The 19,772-nt window shown below is 36.3% G+C and overlaps 1 long non-coding RNA gene across 1 annotated transcript; it reads left to right on the top strand.

Moving 5' to 3' along the window:
• Window positions 1–3,811: 3,811 nt before the first annotated feature.
• On the top strand, window positions 3,812–5,850 carry LOC130996549 (uncharacterized). Its single transcript, XR_009092660.1, has 2 exons — window positions 3,812–5,086; window positions 5,611–5,850. It is a non-coding gene; the product is annotated as an uncharacterized LOC130996549 (long non-coding RNA).
• Window positions 5,851–19,772: the final 13,922 nt, after the last annotated feature.

Below are 19,772 nucleotides of genomic sequence, written 5' to 3'. Positions count from 1 at the left end.
ATCACGGTGTGAGATATACACTGATCATAAAAGTCTCAAATATTTCTTTGAGCAAAAAGATCTGAACATGCGACAACGAAGATGGTTAGAGTTGGTGAAGGACTACGATTGCGGGATAAATTATCATCCCGGAAAAGCTAACGTTGTAGCTGATGCTTTGAGCAGAAAGAATCAGGGAGAGTTAGGATTTCTCCTTACTCGAGAAGAGAACCTGATCAAGGAATTCAAGAAGATGAATTTGGAGGTAGTAATACCACCACAAACGACAGAGATAGTAATTTCTGCACTGAGCATTACACCTGACTTACGAACGAGAATAGTCACAGCTCAGAGAGAGGATGAGAAGATGGAAAAGTTACGAATGAAGATTCGAACTGAAAAAGTGGAGAATTATCAAGAGGCGGCAGATAATGCCATTTTGTTTGAGGGAAGACTGTGTGTGCCCGATAAAAAGGAGCTGAAGAATGAAATCATGAGTGAAGCTCATGACACCCCTTATACCGCACACCCAGGAAGTACGAAGATGTACCAAGACTTGAGAACGAAGTTTTGGTGGGAAGGAATGAAGCGTGAGATAGCGTCTTTCGTTGAAAGATGTCTAGCTTGTCAGCAAGTGAAAGCGTTACACCAACGACCCTATGGCAAGTTACAGCCATTGGAAATTCCCGAGTGGAAATGGAGTGATATAGCCATGGACTTTGTGACAGGACTGCCAAAGTCAAAAAGAGGAAATACCGCTATTTGGGTAGTTATCGATCGATTGACGAAGAGTGCACATTTTATACCGATTCAGATCACTTATGGATCTGACAAGTTAGCTCAGATTTATATCCGAGAGATAGTGCGATTGCATGGAGTACCGAAGACGATCACATCAGATCGAGACTCGAAGTTTACTTCACGATTTTGGATGAGCATGCAGAAAGAGTTGGGTACTAAATTAAATTTTAGTACAGCGTTTCATCCGCAAACAGACGGACAGTCCGAGAGGACTATTCAGGTTTTGGAGGACATGATCCGAACCGTAGTGCTTGATAGAGGAAGCCAATGGGAGCAAGTTTTACCCCTGATTGAATTTGCTTACAATAATAGTTTTCAGTCAACTATCAACATGGCCCCATACGAAGCCTTGTATGGAAGAAAGTGTAGATCTCCGCTTTATTGGGATGAAGTTGGAGAGAGAAAGGTACTTGGACCTGATGCGATAGAAGAGATGATCACTATTGTGAGACAGATTCGACAGAGAATAAAAGAGGCACAAGATCGTCAGAAATCTTATGCAGACACCAGAAGGACGGAGATTCATTTTGAAGAGGGAGACAAGGTTTTTCTAAAAGTTTCCCCATCTAGAGGAGTTCACCGTTTTGGAGTGAAAGGAAAACTTAAACCGAGGTATATAGGACCTTATGATGTATTAGAGAAGGTAGGCCCTGTAGCCTATAAACTAGCGTTGCCTCCGAGCTTCGCGAACGTCCATGACGTTTTCCATGTTTCTCAATTGAGAAAGTACGTGTTTGATCCAAAACACGTCATTCATCAAGAAGAAGTATCCCTGGAACCAGATTTGAGCTATGAAGAGAGACCTGATGCTATTCTGGACCGGAAGATCCAACAATTGAGGAACAAGTCGATTCCTTTGGTGAAGATCCAATGGAGACATCACGGTCATGAAGAATCAACATGGGAACTTGAAGAGAAGATGAAAGAGAAATATCCAGAGCTTTTTCCCGAAGGTGAATAACTCAAATTTCGGGACGAAATTTTTTTTAAGGGGGGTAGGATGTAACACCCCGTACTTTTCCTATGATGTGAGATAGTGTCTTAACACTAATGAGAGAACTGAGATGTCGAGATGCGAGATTACTTTTTTTTTTATGATTAGATAAGGCAGATTGTCTTTTAAATAGAGATACGAGTGACTAAACCGAGGATAGAGTTAGAATGATGAGATTCGAGAAATGAGCTGAGATAGAGATGCTGATTAAATTGAGCTGAGATTTTAATTTTATTTCCGATTACCGGGAATAGATTTACCAGATACTGAGTTATCAGAGTTTGACTGACCTATTAAAGAGAATAGGTATAATGAGTCTGACCTAGAGTCAAGAAAGAAAGAGCGAGAACCCTGATGGAAAGAGTCGGTTTGAGAGATGTCTAGTTTGTTTGTTTGCCGACTGCTTTGATGTGACATTATGTGAAATTACGTGACTGATCGATTATGTGATTTTCGTGATGTGTGTCACTGTGACCGAGTTATTATGATTTTTTATTCGAGACCTTAGCATTTGGAATTTTGTTTGAGTTTCCAAAGCAAGTATGGGTTATTTTTATCGAGAAATCGAATGACGCCGGTTTATGAAAATTTTTCCGGGAATAATATTTTTAAATTATTTTTCCTACGAAGAGGAATATTACAATTGAGTGAGTGCACTAATAATAGTGCTATGATCATTATTTTGGTCACATGAATAATTATACTATGGTATTTTATTAATGAGTGACTTTACCATAGTTTTGTGATTTTTATTTAATCACCCTTCACACTTTATTTAATTTTCCCATACTATATGTTATATGCTTAAATGACTAAGTATGGAATTAAGAGAGTAGAGATTGAGAGTATAGAGGATGAGAGAGTGGAGATGAGAGTGTAGAGATTAGAGAGAGATTAGAGAGAGAGAGAGAAAAGATTAGAGAGAGAAGAGAAAAGATTAGAGAGAGAAGATCATTAATTATCAAATATTGCATAAGATATGCAAGATCAAAATAAATCTAGCAAAATCCAAACCTCTCTCTCCCTCACTAAATTTTCGGCCATCACCCCTCTCTCCCTCACTAAAAATTTCACCCAACACATACATACACTCATCATCTTCCTCACCTCACATATCCACCATTTTCCTCCATTAGAGCAACCTTCGAAGCTTCCAAAAAAATACTACTAAACACCTCACATCACTCTAAACTTTCCCTAAACACTATCTACCTTCAATTGATCAAGAAAATCCTTGAAGAAGAAGCTCCAAAGTAGAGTGAGAAAGTGAGAAAATTTTGGTAAGAACTTGGGTAAGTAACCATGTCTTTCTTAAAATCTTGTTTGAGAGATGATTGTGTAAGTGTATTCTTGAAGGATGAGCAAGAAAATCACCCCTCCCTTTTCTTCTTCAAATTTTCGAAAAATAGGGTCTCCACCCTTTCAAAAATTTTTCTTTTTCTTTTCTTGTTTGGAGGTGAAAAATGAGAGTTATGTGATGTATATTGATGTTTGATATAAGTTGTGAAATATGTGTCATGAGATGTGAAATCTTTGATGGAAGTTAGTTTACCCTAAAATGGTAACTTTTGAGTTAATGAGTTAATTGATGAATTGATGATATAAATGAGTCTATGAGGTGTAGATGATAATGATTGATGGATTAATTTAAGTATATGATGTCAATTGGAGTTTTGATGAGAGTTAGTTTGTTAAAATTTAGGGTTATGTGTATATATGCCCTTATTTGTCAATTGATGGTTTTGATGTGAGAATAATTGGTTAAAAATGAAGGATCTTGGAGTAGATTAAAGATTGGTTTGTGTTTGTAAAAATTTCAAAGAGTTAGTTAGTAAAAATTAGGACTTTTTAGTCTATGTGTTGTTTAAATGTTTTTGCTTGGAATATATGTTTTTAAGCATGATTGTAGTGTCTTTGTATTTTTTTTTGATTAAGTCTATTGTAGGCTAAATAAAATTTTGGCTAAGTTTAGTTTGTATGATTTTTTGAGTTTTATATGATGTGAGTTTGATGCTTGATAAAATGAGATTTATTTGCTCTATGATCATTATGAGAATTTTTATCCATGTTTTGCTAAGAGTTTTATGTTGATACATGGATTTTCATAAAAATGTAATAACTATAGTTTTTATGATAAAAAGAGAGTAAATATGAGAATAATGAGATATATGATGAAAATGATCATATTTGAGTATTTGAGAAATTTCGAGCATGAAATTGAGAAGGAATTTGTTAGATATGTTCGTTGATGTGTTTTCTATGAGATTTGAGTGGATGACGAAAGAAAAGAGTCGAGATTGAGTATTACGAGTATTTTGATGTTTTTGAATGTTTTTAAGTGCTTTAAGTGCTTAAAATGAGTTTTGGTGTATTTGCTTTGTTTAATTGTTGAGTTGAGCATGTTTACTTGTGTGTATGTTTCGGAGTCGTTTTTCACGACCCACTGACCTACTGTTTTCGAGGGGTTCTTGATACCCAAACACTCTGAAAATTTTATGGTAGGTATATTTGAGAGTCTTGAGAACACCGGTAAAATTTCAAGTCATTTGGACTTCGTTTGCTATTTTTATAAAATGTAAAACTAAAACTGCTACATTCTGCCGAATTGTTCGGTGAGTAGCCAATAGAGTCATCGTTTCCAGTAGCTTTCCTTAGCATTCTGGAACCCAAATTTTTATGGTTGAGACCTTAGTGTCTTAGCTAAGTACCCACAAAATTTCAGACCGTTTTGACAACGTTTACTATTTTTCAAAAATCAAACTTTTCGGTTGCCAAAAACTGCCGAATATGGTAGACTGTAGTAAAACAGTCATATCTCCTAAAATACTTGGAGTTTTTGATCCTACTTTTTTTTAAATGAAACTAGACTCGAAGAGGTTTCTTTTGGTATGAGTTACGACCCCAGGAGAGGTCTGTACAGAGTCTGGTGAGGTTTTAAAGTTGAGTCAGTGCAGTGTAAAGCTTGTTTTCGACTTGTCTATGTGTGTTTTTAATATGCCTAAGTGTTTATACTTGTTTATGTGCTTGTTTGCTATAAGTTTGAGTCGAGTTGAGAGTTAAGTCGATATTTGGACGTGTGAATCCTTAGAAGCCGAGTATACCTAGGGATTGAGTTTTAACGGGTAAATAGATGTTGAGTGAGAAGTTAGAGTAAAGAAGAGATTGGATTTAGAATTTGAGTTTCTGACTAAGGTTTGTTTTATCACATGAACCTTCGATGACGATGACGATGTGATGATGACATATGAAGGCCCGAGCGAGACGAAGCAGTAAGTTGCCTGATTTCTTTCCAGATTAAGCGAAGGACTTCAGGTGGGCAATATTTTGAGTATACAAATATTATCCGAGCTTTCTAAAATGATTTAATGATATAATGATGTTATGAGATTAACAAATGTTTTGAGATAAATGATATTTGAGAACTGTTTGACTTGCCAATTTTTTGATGTTGAGCTTGTGTGTTACCCTCTACTGATGAGACGAGTTCGGTCCTGCCACAAGCGGGATTTTGTGCACAGAGGTGACTGTGAGCCGTCTTCGGGTCGGCCGGTCACGGTACTTGAGAGGGAGGCCTACTTCTCAGTACCTTTGATGATGATGAATTGTAGATGTGGTACATGCATGTTTAGATCTTTGACAGCTGTCATTCGTTTACTTATGATGTCATAATTATGAAAACTGCATGCACAGATTCTTTTAATGCTAATTTATTTCTGTGTGTTGCTGAGATGTGGCAAGTTTCAAACCTATAGCTCTAAGAGCATCTTTCTTGTTTTTCGGCATTTGCCCACTGAGTATTATGTACTCACGCCCTGCATGTATTTCTAAATGTGCAGGCTAAGCTGGGAGTGAGATTGGACTGGTGCTGATGGGGGAGAGTTTCAAATGATGTAAATTAAATTACTATTTTGCCTCGATGATAATAGAGTCTGATGTTTGAATTACTTAGTTTCTTTTGAGATCAAGCAATACACTCACGGTTATGTGTCTTCATACATATAATCGGTTCGCCTTTTGCTGCGATACTCTGCAAATTATGCTTCCTTATGAAAAATGAACTATACGCGTTTTGTTTTTGTTCGTGAAATTCCTAACAATTAAAAAGTTATGACAATGTTGACGATTTTACCCTTGGGCTAATTTTATAAGATTTTCCTTAGCATGTTTTGACGTGAGCTTCCGCATGACGTTCACCTAGTTCTTCTTATCTTTTATTCTTTAAAAATAGTCGTATCGATACTCGTACCCCACTATTACTAGTGTCGGGTCTGCGGGCTGCGACACCTATGGTAAGAAATCTGCATTGCATTGAATTCGATGAGAGTGTACACGTCCCGTTCCATCAATTGAGAGTTGAGTGATACACATACCTTGTGAGATTCAATTGTTTGGAATGTCAAGGTTGATTTTGCTATAGATTGTGTTTATTGGTGAATTTTGTGCTTAATTATTGAGGATTTGATAATTCTATCATTCTTTATTATTCGGAGGCATCTATGAGCTAGATTTCTTACCCATTCGTGTTATTGATTTTATTCTTCCCATTATTCGAGGACGAACAATGGCTTAAGTTTGGGGGAGTTGATAACACTCATTTTTCCATGGTTTTTTAATATTCATATGATGTTAATTTTATAGGAAATTGAGTGTTGGATGATTGTTTTGTGCTTAATTTGCTTTATCTTGTGAAACATGATTCTTACTCGAACTTTGAAGGAATTTTCAGATTTATTGAGTTCGAATTTGGAACAATGTTCTGAAATAGAAGTTGTAGATCGTCTCGATACGAGTTCGTGAGCGCAAACGGATCATAAATCGGAGTTCGGACGAGAAAGTTATGGTTGAAACAAAAACGTCGCGCGCAGCAGTCACAATTCGGCGACCCAGACGGCGACCGCCGGCCAGGTCGCCGAATTCCCTGTTTCAATTTTTGGCCTCCGGTGGAAAATTCGGCGGTCGCCGAATCCATGAAGAAATTGGCCATTTTTCGGCGACCCAGACGGCGACCGCCGGCCAGGTCGCCGAATTCCCTGTTTCAATTTTTGGCCTCCGGTGGAAAATTCGGCGGTCGCCGAATCCATGAAGAAATTGGCCATTTTTCGGCGACCCAGACGGCGATCGCCGAACGGGTCGCCGTTTTTAGGCGTGTTTCCGTTTCCTTCCGCGTTTTTTACGTTTTTCCAAGTATTTTCGAGCTCAAACACTGTATTTTACCCTGACACTATAAATAGGTCTTCTTTTGACCTATTTAGGGTTCCCAGCTTTAGTTTTTCAGTTCCCAACATTCATATTTCAGTTTTATAGCTTTAGAACTTTTTAGCTTTCCAGTTTTCAAGGCTTGGATCAAGATTGAAGATTCAAGCCGCTACAATCGTTTCAATTCGGTTTTTATGCAATTTGTTTTTACAATTGTGTTCAATTTAATTATGTTTATGTTTTCTTTTGTGATGTCTGGCTAGTCTTCTAATCTGAACCTAGGGTTTGTATATAGCTAATTGATTATGTGTTTTTGATTTATTGATATCAATTTGCCCTCCAACTTATGATTTATGATTCCTGGTGCTTATTTATCTTGTGAATTATCTGATCAATAATTTACATGTCTAGCTGTTCAGTTTGAGTCTTGAATGCGATAATTGTTCAGCCGATTCAGGAATGCATGATATAGTGTTAGCCTTGAGTCTTGAATGCGACAGGTGAAGCTATAGGAAGCTATTCTTTATGTGCTATTGGGAGTTAATTCATTCCTTGGAGTCTTGAATGCGAAAAGGGATTAATTAATCTACATTCATAGGTGGTCGTTAGAGACGCTTGTGATTAACATAGTGATCTTTCATCAGGGTTGGATTAAAATTGGTAATTGAATCAATAGGTTGAATGCATATAGTTGATTAGTGAAAATACATCCCTAGGGTCAGACTTTTCTTATATTTGAGTTAATCGTCATAGTTTTTATGCTCTTTAGTTTTAATTAGTTAATTTAGTTCAATAGTCACCTTCAATTTCGTTTTACTTGCATACTGTGAAAGTTTGTGTAGGAAATAGATAGAGTGATTTCGTGTTACAATCCCTGTGGATACGATATCCGATTGCTGTTTATACTACAATTACACCGTGTTAGTTGCGGTATTTTTGTGCTAATAAAATTAGTGATCAATATTCAACTGATACTTGACTTTAGTATCAGTCCATTGCGCGCATTAAGTAATCGGTCTTCAACTGATACTTCAGTTGGTATCTGCAGTCTTCAGTCTTCAGTCCTTCGTTCTTCAGTCTTCAGTCTTCAGTCTTTGACACCGCAAGCTAAACTAGAAACGAACTCTAACACTTGAGTTCAAAGAGATTCTAGTCTATTACAATTAAGTCCTATGAATTTTGGTATCATCAAAACAAGGGTTAGGAAATTCCACAAGGTTCCCAACACGCGTGCCACTCCCTCCTAGAAAGTTCTTTCGTGGACGGAGGGAGTATTTTTTTTTCAAATTCAAATTCAAATTTCTCCCACCCAATTTTATCTATAAATATCCCTTTCTTCCACCTTCAAAATCATCCCATTGTGTTAACAATTGTACATTATCTTCTACTTCTAATTCTCCTTCATTCTTTATGTGTTATTGCTGTTGCTCTATAATTTTTTTGTTATTCTTTTGCTTAATTGCTTTATTTTATTGCTCTCTTGCTGACATTATATTACTAGTACTACTACTAAGGATTAAATACTATCTACTAATTACTATACTAATATATATCTCAATTACACTAGCACTACACACACTTGCTTTACTTTATTGTTCTTGCTTCACATTATATTACTACTACTACTACTACTACTACTACTACTACTACTACCACTACTACTACTAAGTACTATATACTATCTACTATACTATATATTTCAATTACATTATCACTATGCTTACTTGCTTTACTTTATTATTTTTGCTTTACATTATATTACTAGTAGTACTACTACTAAGTAATAAATATTATTTACTATACTATATATTTCAATTACACTATCACTACACTTACTTCACTTGCTTTACTTTATTATTATTGTTTATTGTTCTCTAACCTCTATTATCTATATATATACTCTTTTCTACTTGTTATCATGTCTCATGGTCGTGGTAACCGTGGCAAGTCTATCAATATCGACCCTGAAGAAAAGATATTGATAGCACTCCCAAGTCCCAATTCTCCCACTTTTCGTCAAAATGTTCAAGTACATCGAGCATGAACATACTTACCATTAAAAAATGGTGGGCATGCGTCAACTAACTTGGGAATGGAAGCGGTGTTGGCGGATGCATTATCAAATCCAACAGAAAATATCTTATTTAACAATCGATACTTATTTAAAACGGAGATAATCAATTGAGCAATGTTAGTAGTATTATGTATTTCATTAAAATCTCTAAATGCAATTAAACGTTTTCGAATTAACCAACTTTCATCAACTCAATGACATATAACACCTATATAAGAATTTTTTTTGGTAAGAATTACTCCATATGTCGAAACATATAATTTTTTTTGATTTAAACGGTTAAAATATTTCCATAAATCACATTTTTTTTCAGCTTGTCGCCTAATAACCTTGCACATAGTAGTTCTACCAATTTTTTTGGCGGTGGGATTATAAGCATTTTTCATAGTATGTTCAAAAGTCATTTTATCGGCAAACATAAAAGGCAAATGCTTCATTGAAATAAAACGAGCCATGTAATTTTGAGGATTTTGTTGATCAAATTTCCATAAAACGTTACCTTGTTCATTACCTTGGGCTTGGAAAGCTTCGAGATGTAGTTGAGTTTGAGTTTTATGGATTCCATACTCGACGGCGTGCTTATTCTCCATGTGCCTTGAGAGGGTGCCATAACCCCCTCTCACTTGCCATTGGTAAGTAGCGTTGCAATAGGCAATGAACCTCTCGGGAGCATTTGGACCATCTTTTGATTTTTTAGGAACAGGTTCTCTCCTAAAATACTTTGCAAAAATGTTAGAAGTAAGTGATTTACCTTTATCCTTACCCTTACCTTTAAAGGGGAAATTTCCTCCTCCACATTGTGTCGTGCTTGATCGGCTTCTTCCTCCATCTGTTCGCTATGCAAATTACGTGCATAGGCTTCATCCTTCTCTTCTTAAAATTGTCTGGCATATTGTTCACCCAATAAATCGGTAGCCTCCCGGCGTGCGCCGTAAGGTTCTCGTAAAACAGACACTTTTCTTCTAGAGGATGATGATGATACTTGAACATTTTGAGAAAAAGTGAGAGAAGTGAGAGTGCTATCAATATCTTTTCTTCGAGGTTGACATTGATAGACTTGTCAAGGTTACCATGACCATGAGACATGATAACAAGTAGAGAAGAGTATATTTTATAGTCCACGTCATGAATACAACTAATCAAAATAATGAATACAACTACTCTATTCAAGTGCATATTTTATAGTCCACGTCAATAGTAAATAGAGTTTTTGTGACACCCGTATATTTAGAGCCTATAACCCTAGCTTGGTTTTAATTAGAGGGTTTATTTTTTATGATTTGACTATTATGCACCCGGGCGAATAATTGAGTTAGGATTTATTAAGAGTTTATTTGGAGACGGTATTATTTCATCATGCCTCATATAAAATCCTAATCGTTTAGAAACCTATCTCCGCCCTATTTTAGATGTCTATGTGATATAATTGTCTACTTGGATAATATTCACCTATGATTTATTGATGCATTATTATTAGGGAAAATTGCACCTAAATACACAAACTTTGCCAAAAATCCATATTTGACGCGAAGTTAGGATTTTACATTTTAATACACCAACTTTCCTTGTTGTCCAAATTTGACATGACTTAATTCTTAAAAATTCAAAAAATAACCCCATTTTGTAAATAATTATACAAAGACCCACTTATGTTATAATTTGGGACATTTAAACCAAAACAAGATATTTCCTTATGATGTTTTCTTTTAAACCATTTTAGGCGCGGATCAAAGATTAAAAGAAAACATCATAAGGAAATATCTTGTTTTGGTTTAAATGTCCCAAATAATAACATAAGTGGGTCTTTGTATAATTATTTACAAAAAGGGGTTGTTTTTTGAATTTTTAAGAATTAAGTCGTATCAAATTTGGACAACAACGAAAGTTGGCGTATTAAAATGTAAAATCCTAACTTCGCGTCAAATATGGATTTTTGACAAAGTTTGTGTATTTTCACGCAATTATCCCTTATTATTATGATAATAGTATCATAATTGAGATATATTTTCCTTATATTTATTTCTCAATGATTATATTCCTTCATATTAAAATATACTTATGAGGATGCATTAGTTTGCTATTAATACACACATTTATTAGAAACATAATATCTATATTTTAATAAAGGCAATATTCCCCTCATAATTTCTACATTCACTTCATTTAATTCCACATGTGACATATTTATGTTATGTAATTGGCATCTAATAAATTCATCCACACTTTATACATACAAAACAATAGATCTACCCCCTAAAAACACCCACATGCATCCCCTTCTGCTTTCTTTCTCTCTTATCTATCTCTTTCATTATTTTTCAATTACTACACACATGCCATTTATATCCAAACATGATTAGCAGCTAGAACATATAAAGACCTATGTCTAACTCATAAAGGTAACAAAACAAATTCATCTCTTTTTGTCCCTCCCCAAAACTTACGATTCTCTCTTTCCCTCTCTCCCTCATTACTTCATTTACTTAATGTATAGCATTAAGATGATGAGAGTAGCATCACCATTTATAGTAACAATACAAAAAACATTCTCTCTCCCTCAAGTATCAGCCAAGGCCAATCCCCCTTCCACTTTTTTCTTTTCTCATCAATTCATTTGTTAATGAGAATGTTGTTGGGAACTTAATGAAATATCATAGCCCTTGTTTTGATGATACCAAAATGCTTAGGTTTTCCTTGTAATAGACTAGAACATTTCAAACTCAAGTGTTGGAGTTCACCTTCTAGTTTAGCTTGTGTTCATAAGACTGAAGACTAAGGATCGGAGAAATAAAGAATGAAGAATGAAGAACGAAGGACTAAAGACTGAAGACTGAAGAACTCGACTATTGTTCGCGATTAAAGGCAAAGTCAAATACCGATATTTGACTAAACGAGTTTCTCAACTGAAGAATCAGTTATGACTGATTCATTAATGCAGGCCACATGGATTCAGTGGACTGATACTAAAGTTAAGTATCAGTTAACATTCTTCTTCAGACTAATACTCCAGAAGTTAAAAGGAAGCCACGCACTCCAAGTTCAGCCGCATTAAATGCAGAGATTTTAAGGATCGTCCTTTCTCTGCAGAGCATTTATTTTTGGTAATTATGTTTTCAGAAACGTCTTATCTCCTGTACCCGAGTATCCATTTCTCACCAAACAAGGAACCTCGGAGATTGAAGCCTCAGCCAAGTTCGAATTTTTCTCCAACGGATGAATTCTTGAAGACCATCTCTGCCAACGGATCTATTCAAGACCTCTCCTATAAATAGAGCTCGAGGAACACTTCAATCTTCACCGATTCAAATACACAAGCTGAAACGTTGCCAAAATCGCCACTCAGCCAATCGAAGCCTTCCAAAGTTTGAATCGAAGAAGAGAATCCTAAAGCCAAAATCAGTCTAATACTGATTACATATGTTCTCTTAGAACCTTAGGCAAATATTGTTTATCCAAAGCCTAAGTTACCGATTACAGAGAGCCTGTTCTCTGTGATCTTGTTGGTAGTTTTCGAACCTCCTTTCAACTGACCGAAAAGAGAGTTTGAGCTGAGAGGAGTTCAGACCTGACTCCAAGAGATCTTAGCAGTCACAGAGAAGACATTGTTGTGTCTTAGCGAGCTAAGAGTGTTTGAGAAATTCAACCCAGTGTGTTAGTACTGAAAATCTGATTTTCAGTTGTAAGGTTTGTTGTGCACCCGTAAGCACAAGCCCAGAGTGTTTGTCAGTGTGATCAACTGACCATGGATGTAGGAATTGAATTTCGAACCACGTAAAAATCCCTTTGTCGTTTATTGCTTTCGGTTCTTGCTTTCTTATCTATGCACAAACTCTTTGTTAACTCAAACTGATTAATTGCAAAGTGAAACTAAAATATTAACATGTTAATCACAAAGGTTATTCCAAAAGAAAAAGTTTTTCCGCTGCTTGTGTTATAAGTCCAACTGATAAATCTTTGGATAGTCAGTAAGATTCATAACATTCCTCTGTATTGTAACTAAGATTGAAGCCTCGCACTTATCAGTTAAAGTCTTGCACTTAACTGATACCTCTTTACTGAAGAGAGATTTAGCATCAGTCTTCTACCTTTGGAATCAAAGTTTTCCAAAACTCTTTCAATTGTCAAAAGGTTGTGTTTGTTTTGAAGAATAGCCTATAGGTGTATTCCCCCCATACACCTATTCCAGACCTTCCGGGACCTAACAAAGGTATAAGCATATATCCCTATCACATCCCTATAACTACACATTAATACATACAAGACAAAAACACTCTCCTTTCTTCCCTAAGGCTTTGGCCCTCTCTCCTCTTTCTCTACCTCACTTTACTTTCTTTCATACTCATAATCTAGTGAATATTCTCTCTTGATGGAAGAGTAATGAGATTAGACCACACCCTCACATCTCATCAAAGCAAGCCATCAGAGCTCTCATTCCCCACCTCACACATTCTCTTTTTCTTGTTTCTTCATTAGTAGAAATCCTAAGCTTTCCATAAGTGTATTCTTCCACACCTAAGAGCTAGAGAAGTACCTCAAGTCTTTGGAGCCAAGGATTCAAGGAAGAGCATCAAGAAAACCCTAGAAATTCACCTACTCCATTTTCTTTATATTCCTTGGAAGTAAGCCTTCTATCATTATATATATATATATATATATATATTGAAAGACCTAGCATAAATTCTTGTGTTGCTAGGATATAAGTTGATATATTCATATACACATGAAATATGCATGTAAGTTGAGTTGTAAGTTCTTGGGCAACTCTATAAGGAATTGTAGTACATGAAGCCTGGTGAATTTTGGTATGAGAAAGTATGTGTTTGTAAAGGAATTGTAAATCTATGGTGTTATATGTGAAGGAGGCTATGAACATTCAATTGTTAGTTCTCAATCATTAGAGAAATTTGGAAAATAGAACTTTCAACCTTTGTTTCGACAGGGTCCTGTCCCTAAAATATCTTGAAAATTTTATGGTGTATATCTATATATACAAATTTTCAAGTCATTTGGATTTCATTTGCTACCCTTTTAAAATTAAAACTTCTACTGTCAGTTTTTGCTGAAAATTTTGTATCATAGAGACTTGAGTCGTCTATTTCAGTAGTTTTTTTGTTGAGCTTTACCTATCAAATTTTTATGGTACAAAACTATACGTGTTAGGGATCTACGCACAAAATTTTAGATTATTTAGGCAACATTTGCTATATTTAAAAAATCTAAATTTTTGGATAATTGGATTTATAAAATCTTAAAAGAGTATTTGAGTATATATATATATATATATATATAGACACACACACACACACACACCATATCCTATGTAAAATATTTGAGAATTTATTTACAAGGAAAAATATTTTTCATATTTTAAAAGTATAATTTCTAAAGCATGTTATTATTATTAAGGATTGATAATTGTGAAATATATGTTATGTGAGATATGTTGGATTTGTATACTGAAAGCAAGAACTTTTATGCTTGTATACAATGATTCCTATTTTCACTATTCTTATCTCCTATCTGATTGTGTTCATGATTGCATATGTATGTTCTTTATCTTTGTATAAGTAGATTATATGGTGTGTTGTAGATCACAGAAGACCATATAATTGGAATAACCTTAAGAGATATAATATGATCACAACCGAAATAACTCTAGGACAAGTTATTGGTTTAGGCTGCAGTATAGATGGAAGTAGTTTGTCTTGGCTACTTGTCTATACTGGTACGTCATTACGTATTGATAGGACCACAGTTTGAGATGTATTCTTCTATCTGACTTAAGTGAAGAATCAAAATCTCGGTGACTTATAAATCTTAATACTAATAAGTATTCAGATATATATGTTAACTCGTATATCACTTTGACTTACTATGGGTGAAAGTTATATACTAACTCGAGTACTCTGTATCTTGGGTGATAGCGGTTAATATATGATATTTGATTATCTGTATTAGTACCCGTATCCGGTATAGGATAATGACATCCCCTTAAGGAGCTCAATAAGGTTTATTACGCTAAACCCTGCAGGTTGATTAAGTTCAGGCGTAATAATAAAGTTTGAGTGGTACTGCTTAAGGAATTATTAAGAGATTAATTAATTTAAGCTGTCAGAGCTCTAATTAATTAATGGATGTCGGATATTTTAAATACGGAGATTTAATAAGTCTAAATACAAGCCCCGACTCATCACCGGCAATAAAGGGGTAAGTCAGTATCGGTTCTCTAGTGGAATGAACTGATATTTATAAATTAATTATGGTCTGGGCTGACCATGGATAAATTAATTTATTTGAGGCCCATCTTTATTCCTTGTATCTGGTCCCTGGGCTGGCCCAATGTCTCCTAGCCCAAGAAGACAGAATTTTCGGCCCTCACTAAGAAAGTGGCGCCTCCTCCCCTTTTCTGTATTATTAAATACAACTGTCAGCTCTCAGGAAAATACACTGATAAAAATTAGGGTTTTTGAGAGCAGAGGGAGGCGCAGAAACGTGAGTGATCTTTCTGCCTTGGGAATTTCCATAGCTCGTTGTCCATCCAACGTTGGGAATTGAGCGGGATACAGTCGAGAAGATCAGAGCTGGAGTCAGATTCTTTCGACACGATCATCAACAGTTTGTGCATCCGATTCTCAAGTAAGTTTTCCTAACACCTGTGTGCAGCTGTTAAATTCATAGGAGCATGTTAGGATTTAATCGTTGTATGATAAATTAATAATAACCAAGAAACGATCATCGGGCAAAGTGGAACGTTAATTCAATTTAATATTCCTTCAAGATATTGGTTGAATTGCTATGTGAATGATTTCTATGGACTATTTGAGTGTTGTTACCTATAGGAATTATAATCTTATTATTAAATAAGATATCTAATTACGTAGGAAGTTCAATTGGGTAAATAGTGGAGTAGTTATAAGATAAGAATTGAGGATGTGATATGATTATAATTAGTTAGAATATTTTCTAACTAAAGTTTATTTTGTTACATGGCAAATCTAAATTACGTGTGCCACTGAAGGTTCGGGTGATAGCCGACGTTAGCACGACTCTGAGCTCTACGTCACCGACCCTTGAGATAGGTAGGCTTATTATCACTCTATTGTGGGTCGCTCTCACAATAATGAGTTAAATATTTACTATGAAAATAAAGCATGATTTGAAAGTATGTATTTGATGCAGCCCAAGGTTCGTGGTCAAGGAGGGGAATGAAGAAGCCATTAGGAGATGGTGGAGTTGGTGCGTTGGATAGTCCACGTTTACGTTTGATCTTGATTTATTTGTATTTGAGTCGAAGTTGAAAGACTTTATTTATTTTATTTTCAGCATTGTTATTTTAGAGCCCAATAGTTTAGTTTTTATGTTATTTTCGAAAATTAGGAGATAAGGGCCTTGTTTGGCTTATTAGGGTTTTATTTAAAGTTGTTTCCTTACTAAACTAGGTTTAGTTTTTGCCTATATATAGGGCTTTATGTGTTGGCCAAAAATCAGACATTATTATTAATAAAAAACTGTGAGTTTTATTCTCTCTTGAGAGTTTTCAAATTCTTCTTGAAATTCCAAGACGAATTAATCTATCGGCGTAACGGCGAGTCAACCCCTCGTCGGGTGTCATTCATCGTCCCCAAGTTACCACGTCAACATCACATTGGGGTATGGGGATTCCATTGCCTATATCATTACGTGGGTTAGATTCAGAGGTTTTAGGATTTCCATTATCTGTTCTATCTATCGTTCTTCAGTCTTTCGCTAGCGTGCTCGTTTGAACGGTCTGGCAAGGATCATATCAGTATTGTAGATGAATTATGAAAAATGGCAACTTGCCGAAGTATATTATTGATGATGATGATGTGTGTTATGTTGCCTCTATGAAAGATATTATTTAATGATAATCATGATGCAAGATATCGACCTTGTCTGATCTAGATGACAGCCTGGGTTTTACGAGCGAGAGTAGTGGTCATGAGCCGTCATTAGTCGGTCGATCACGATGATTTGAAGGAGGCCACCTTTTCTTCACCTAGTATATGTATGTATATGATATATGATAACTCATTGTTGATACATGCACAATTTTGTCGGCAGACATATGTTATACTCCCTTCGTCCCAATAAAAGTGGCCACTTTTTTTTGGGCACGGAGATTAAGAAAGGGATTGTTATGTTTTAATTGAGTGTGACCCACCAAAATTAGTAAGTAGTTTTTAGAAAGTGGCCTACAATTGTTGACCAAATTAGTGAGTAATTTTGACATTTTTAGAAAGTGGCCTACAATTGTTGACCAAATTAGTGAGTAATTGTTGACTTAATTAAAGTAAACTTTTGCCATTTTTAGAAAGTAGCCACTTTTAATGGGACACCCAAAAAGGAAATGTGGCCACTTTTATTGGGACAGAGGGAGTATTATGATTGAGATTATTTTTATGACAAAGAAAGCATGCACATGTATTTCAAATACTTTTATTCATGTGATTTTAACAAAAGGGCAAGTGTTGATAGGGGGTGATGTAGAATATGGGGATCTCTGTGTGGTGAATGTTCATAGTGGGTCATGAAAAAGAATGGATGATATTGTGTTACTATTTACTCTTATAAGCTCTAGAAAGTTGTGAAAAGAAAAGAAAAGAAAAATTGTTGAAAAGAAAAGAAAAAAAAAAGTAAAGAAAGAAAAAAAAAGAAAAAGAAAAAATGTGAAGTCGAGTGTATAATGTGAAATTTGTTGAAAATCGACTTTGTTGGTTAGAAATAAATGGAGAGCATAAAAGAGTATTAGTTCTATTTTGTGATGATTAAATCTCTTGAGTTGTGCTGATTATGGCGACATAGTTGGGAGGAAGATGGAAGTTATTCCATACTCAATTTGTGACGTTATAAGGTTGGTGTTCTTGATGCAGTTCAGAGTAGAGGCCAGGATGCAGAGCAGAGCCGAATTTCAGAGGCTGCACAGAGTGAAGATCCGGTGCACGTGCCCGTTGGTCCAGTGACGAGAGCTAGGGCCAGGAAATAACATTGGTGGAGGAAATCTGGAGGCAAGAGCTGAAAAGGCCAATTGGAGAAGGACCGACGGATCAGATCTCAAAGGTGGTAAACCTTATTGCTTACCGAGTTGAACCACCAGAGAAGTCTCGATTCATCTGGCTTTGCCAGAACAGCGGAATCATGCCGCCCAGAGAAGTCTCGATTCCCCTGGCTTTGCCAGAACGGCGGAATCATGCCGCCCAGAGAAGACTCGATTCCTCTGGCCTGGCCAGAGCAGCGGAATCGTTACCCCGGGAAGAATTGACTGGGCAGAGAATTCACGTCGAGTCTGCCCGAGCAGAGAATTCACGGCGAGTCTGCCCGAGCAGAGAAATCAAGTGGAGTCTGCCCGAGCAGAGAAATCGAGTGGAGTCTGCCCGAGCAGAGAGTTCAAGTGGAGTCTGCCCGAGCAGATTCAACCCGCCAGAGAAGACTTGAGTCCTCTGGCTTTGCCAGAGCAGACTCGATTCCAATGCGCTTTTCAGAGGAGTCCTCGCTGGGGTTTCTTTTGACTTGCTGAACAAGTTCCGTTATTCCTTTAATTTATGTTTATTTCCTTTTTACGTAGGGTTTCCCGTTCCCTATAAATAGGGCTATTATGTGTTTGAAAAGTTGGACAATTTAGATATTATAACAGTGAGTTTAATTCTCTCTCAAGTTTCGAATTCTTCTTGATAAACAAGGATTCAACCTATCGACGAATCGACGAGTTCTTCATCCCTCGCCGTGTGTCATTCAGCGTCTCCGAGTTCTTGCGTCAAATGCACGTTGGGGTTTAGGGAATTATTCGCCTAGATCATTTCGTGGTTTAGATTCAGGGGTTTCGAGGCTTTCCATCTTTATCTGTAATTTTCAGTTTGCTCCGTTTAATTTCAGTCTTCCGCGTACAAATCAAATAGATCGGAGGTTTCCATATCTTTTACTTTATTGTCGTGTTTTCCGGTGAAAATTCCATAATCACCGGCCAAGTTCGTATCATCTGGTATCAGTTTCCGGGTTTCGTAAGGGTTACGCTATCCATAATTCAAAAAAAAAAAAAAAAAAAACAGAGAATAATCAAAACGATCTGTCGAAAACAAAAAGACGCAAGCAGTACGCATTAAATTTGTGTTTGCCCATATCGGATTTTCTTGTCTCTTACCCCGTTGTGTTTTCCTTAATTCTTTGGGTTCAATCGCTAGTTGTGGTATTTGTATGTTTCTGCGTAGCACTGATTTTGGGTTCCAGTCTACGTTTAGGCGTCTCTCTTTTCTTTGTCGAGTCGTATCTTCTCTGTGTATTTGTTGTGGTGCTCGTGAGGCGTGACATCGAGTGCTCGCGTCGAGTGCGCTTGTTGATCTCGTTGTGCCGTTGGTTTGTGAATTCCATTGGTAGATTGAGGGAATTTATTTCTTTGACAGAGAATTTGTGCGGAAAAAGGCAAGAGTGGTGAGATTAGTAGAGGGTAAAAGCCTTGAATTGTATGAATACACGAGCGCTGAGTGTTTTCATCTTGAGTGATACACGAGTGTTGGTGAGGTGGTGAGGTCCTTACTTTATTTTTGCTGTTTCACTAACGTTTCTTGTTTTATGTCCGTGTTGTTATGTCTAAGCACGCTGAACAGGGTATAGACTTGAACGATAGCCCTGTTATGGATCCTCAGTTCAAACTAGTGATGGAGGCTCTTCGCTCTGAGTTTGGCAGGATGCTACATTCCGAACTCGAGGGCGTGT

Source organism: Salvia miltiorrhiza, chromosome 8, assembly GCF_028751815.1.
Source record: "Salvia miltiorrhiza cultivar Shanhuang (shh) chromosome 8, IMPLAD_Smil_shh, whole genome shotgun sequence".
Lineage (NCBI taxonomy): Eukaryota > Viridiplantae > Streptophyta > Magnoliopsida > Lamiales > Lamiaceae > Salvia > Salvia miltiorrhiza.
The sequence above is the reverse complement of the archived record's forward strand: the minus strand, read 5'-3'. Positions and strand labels throughout refer to the sequence as shown.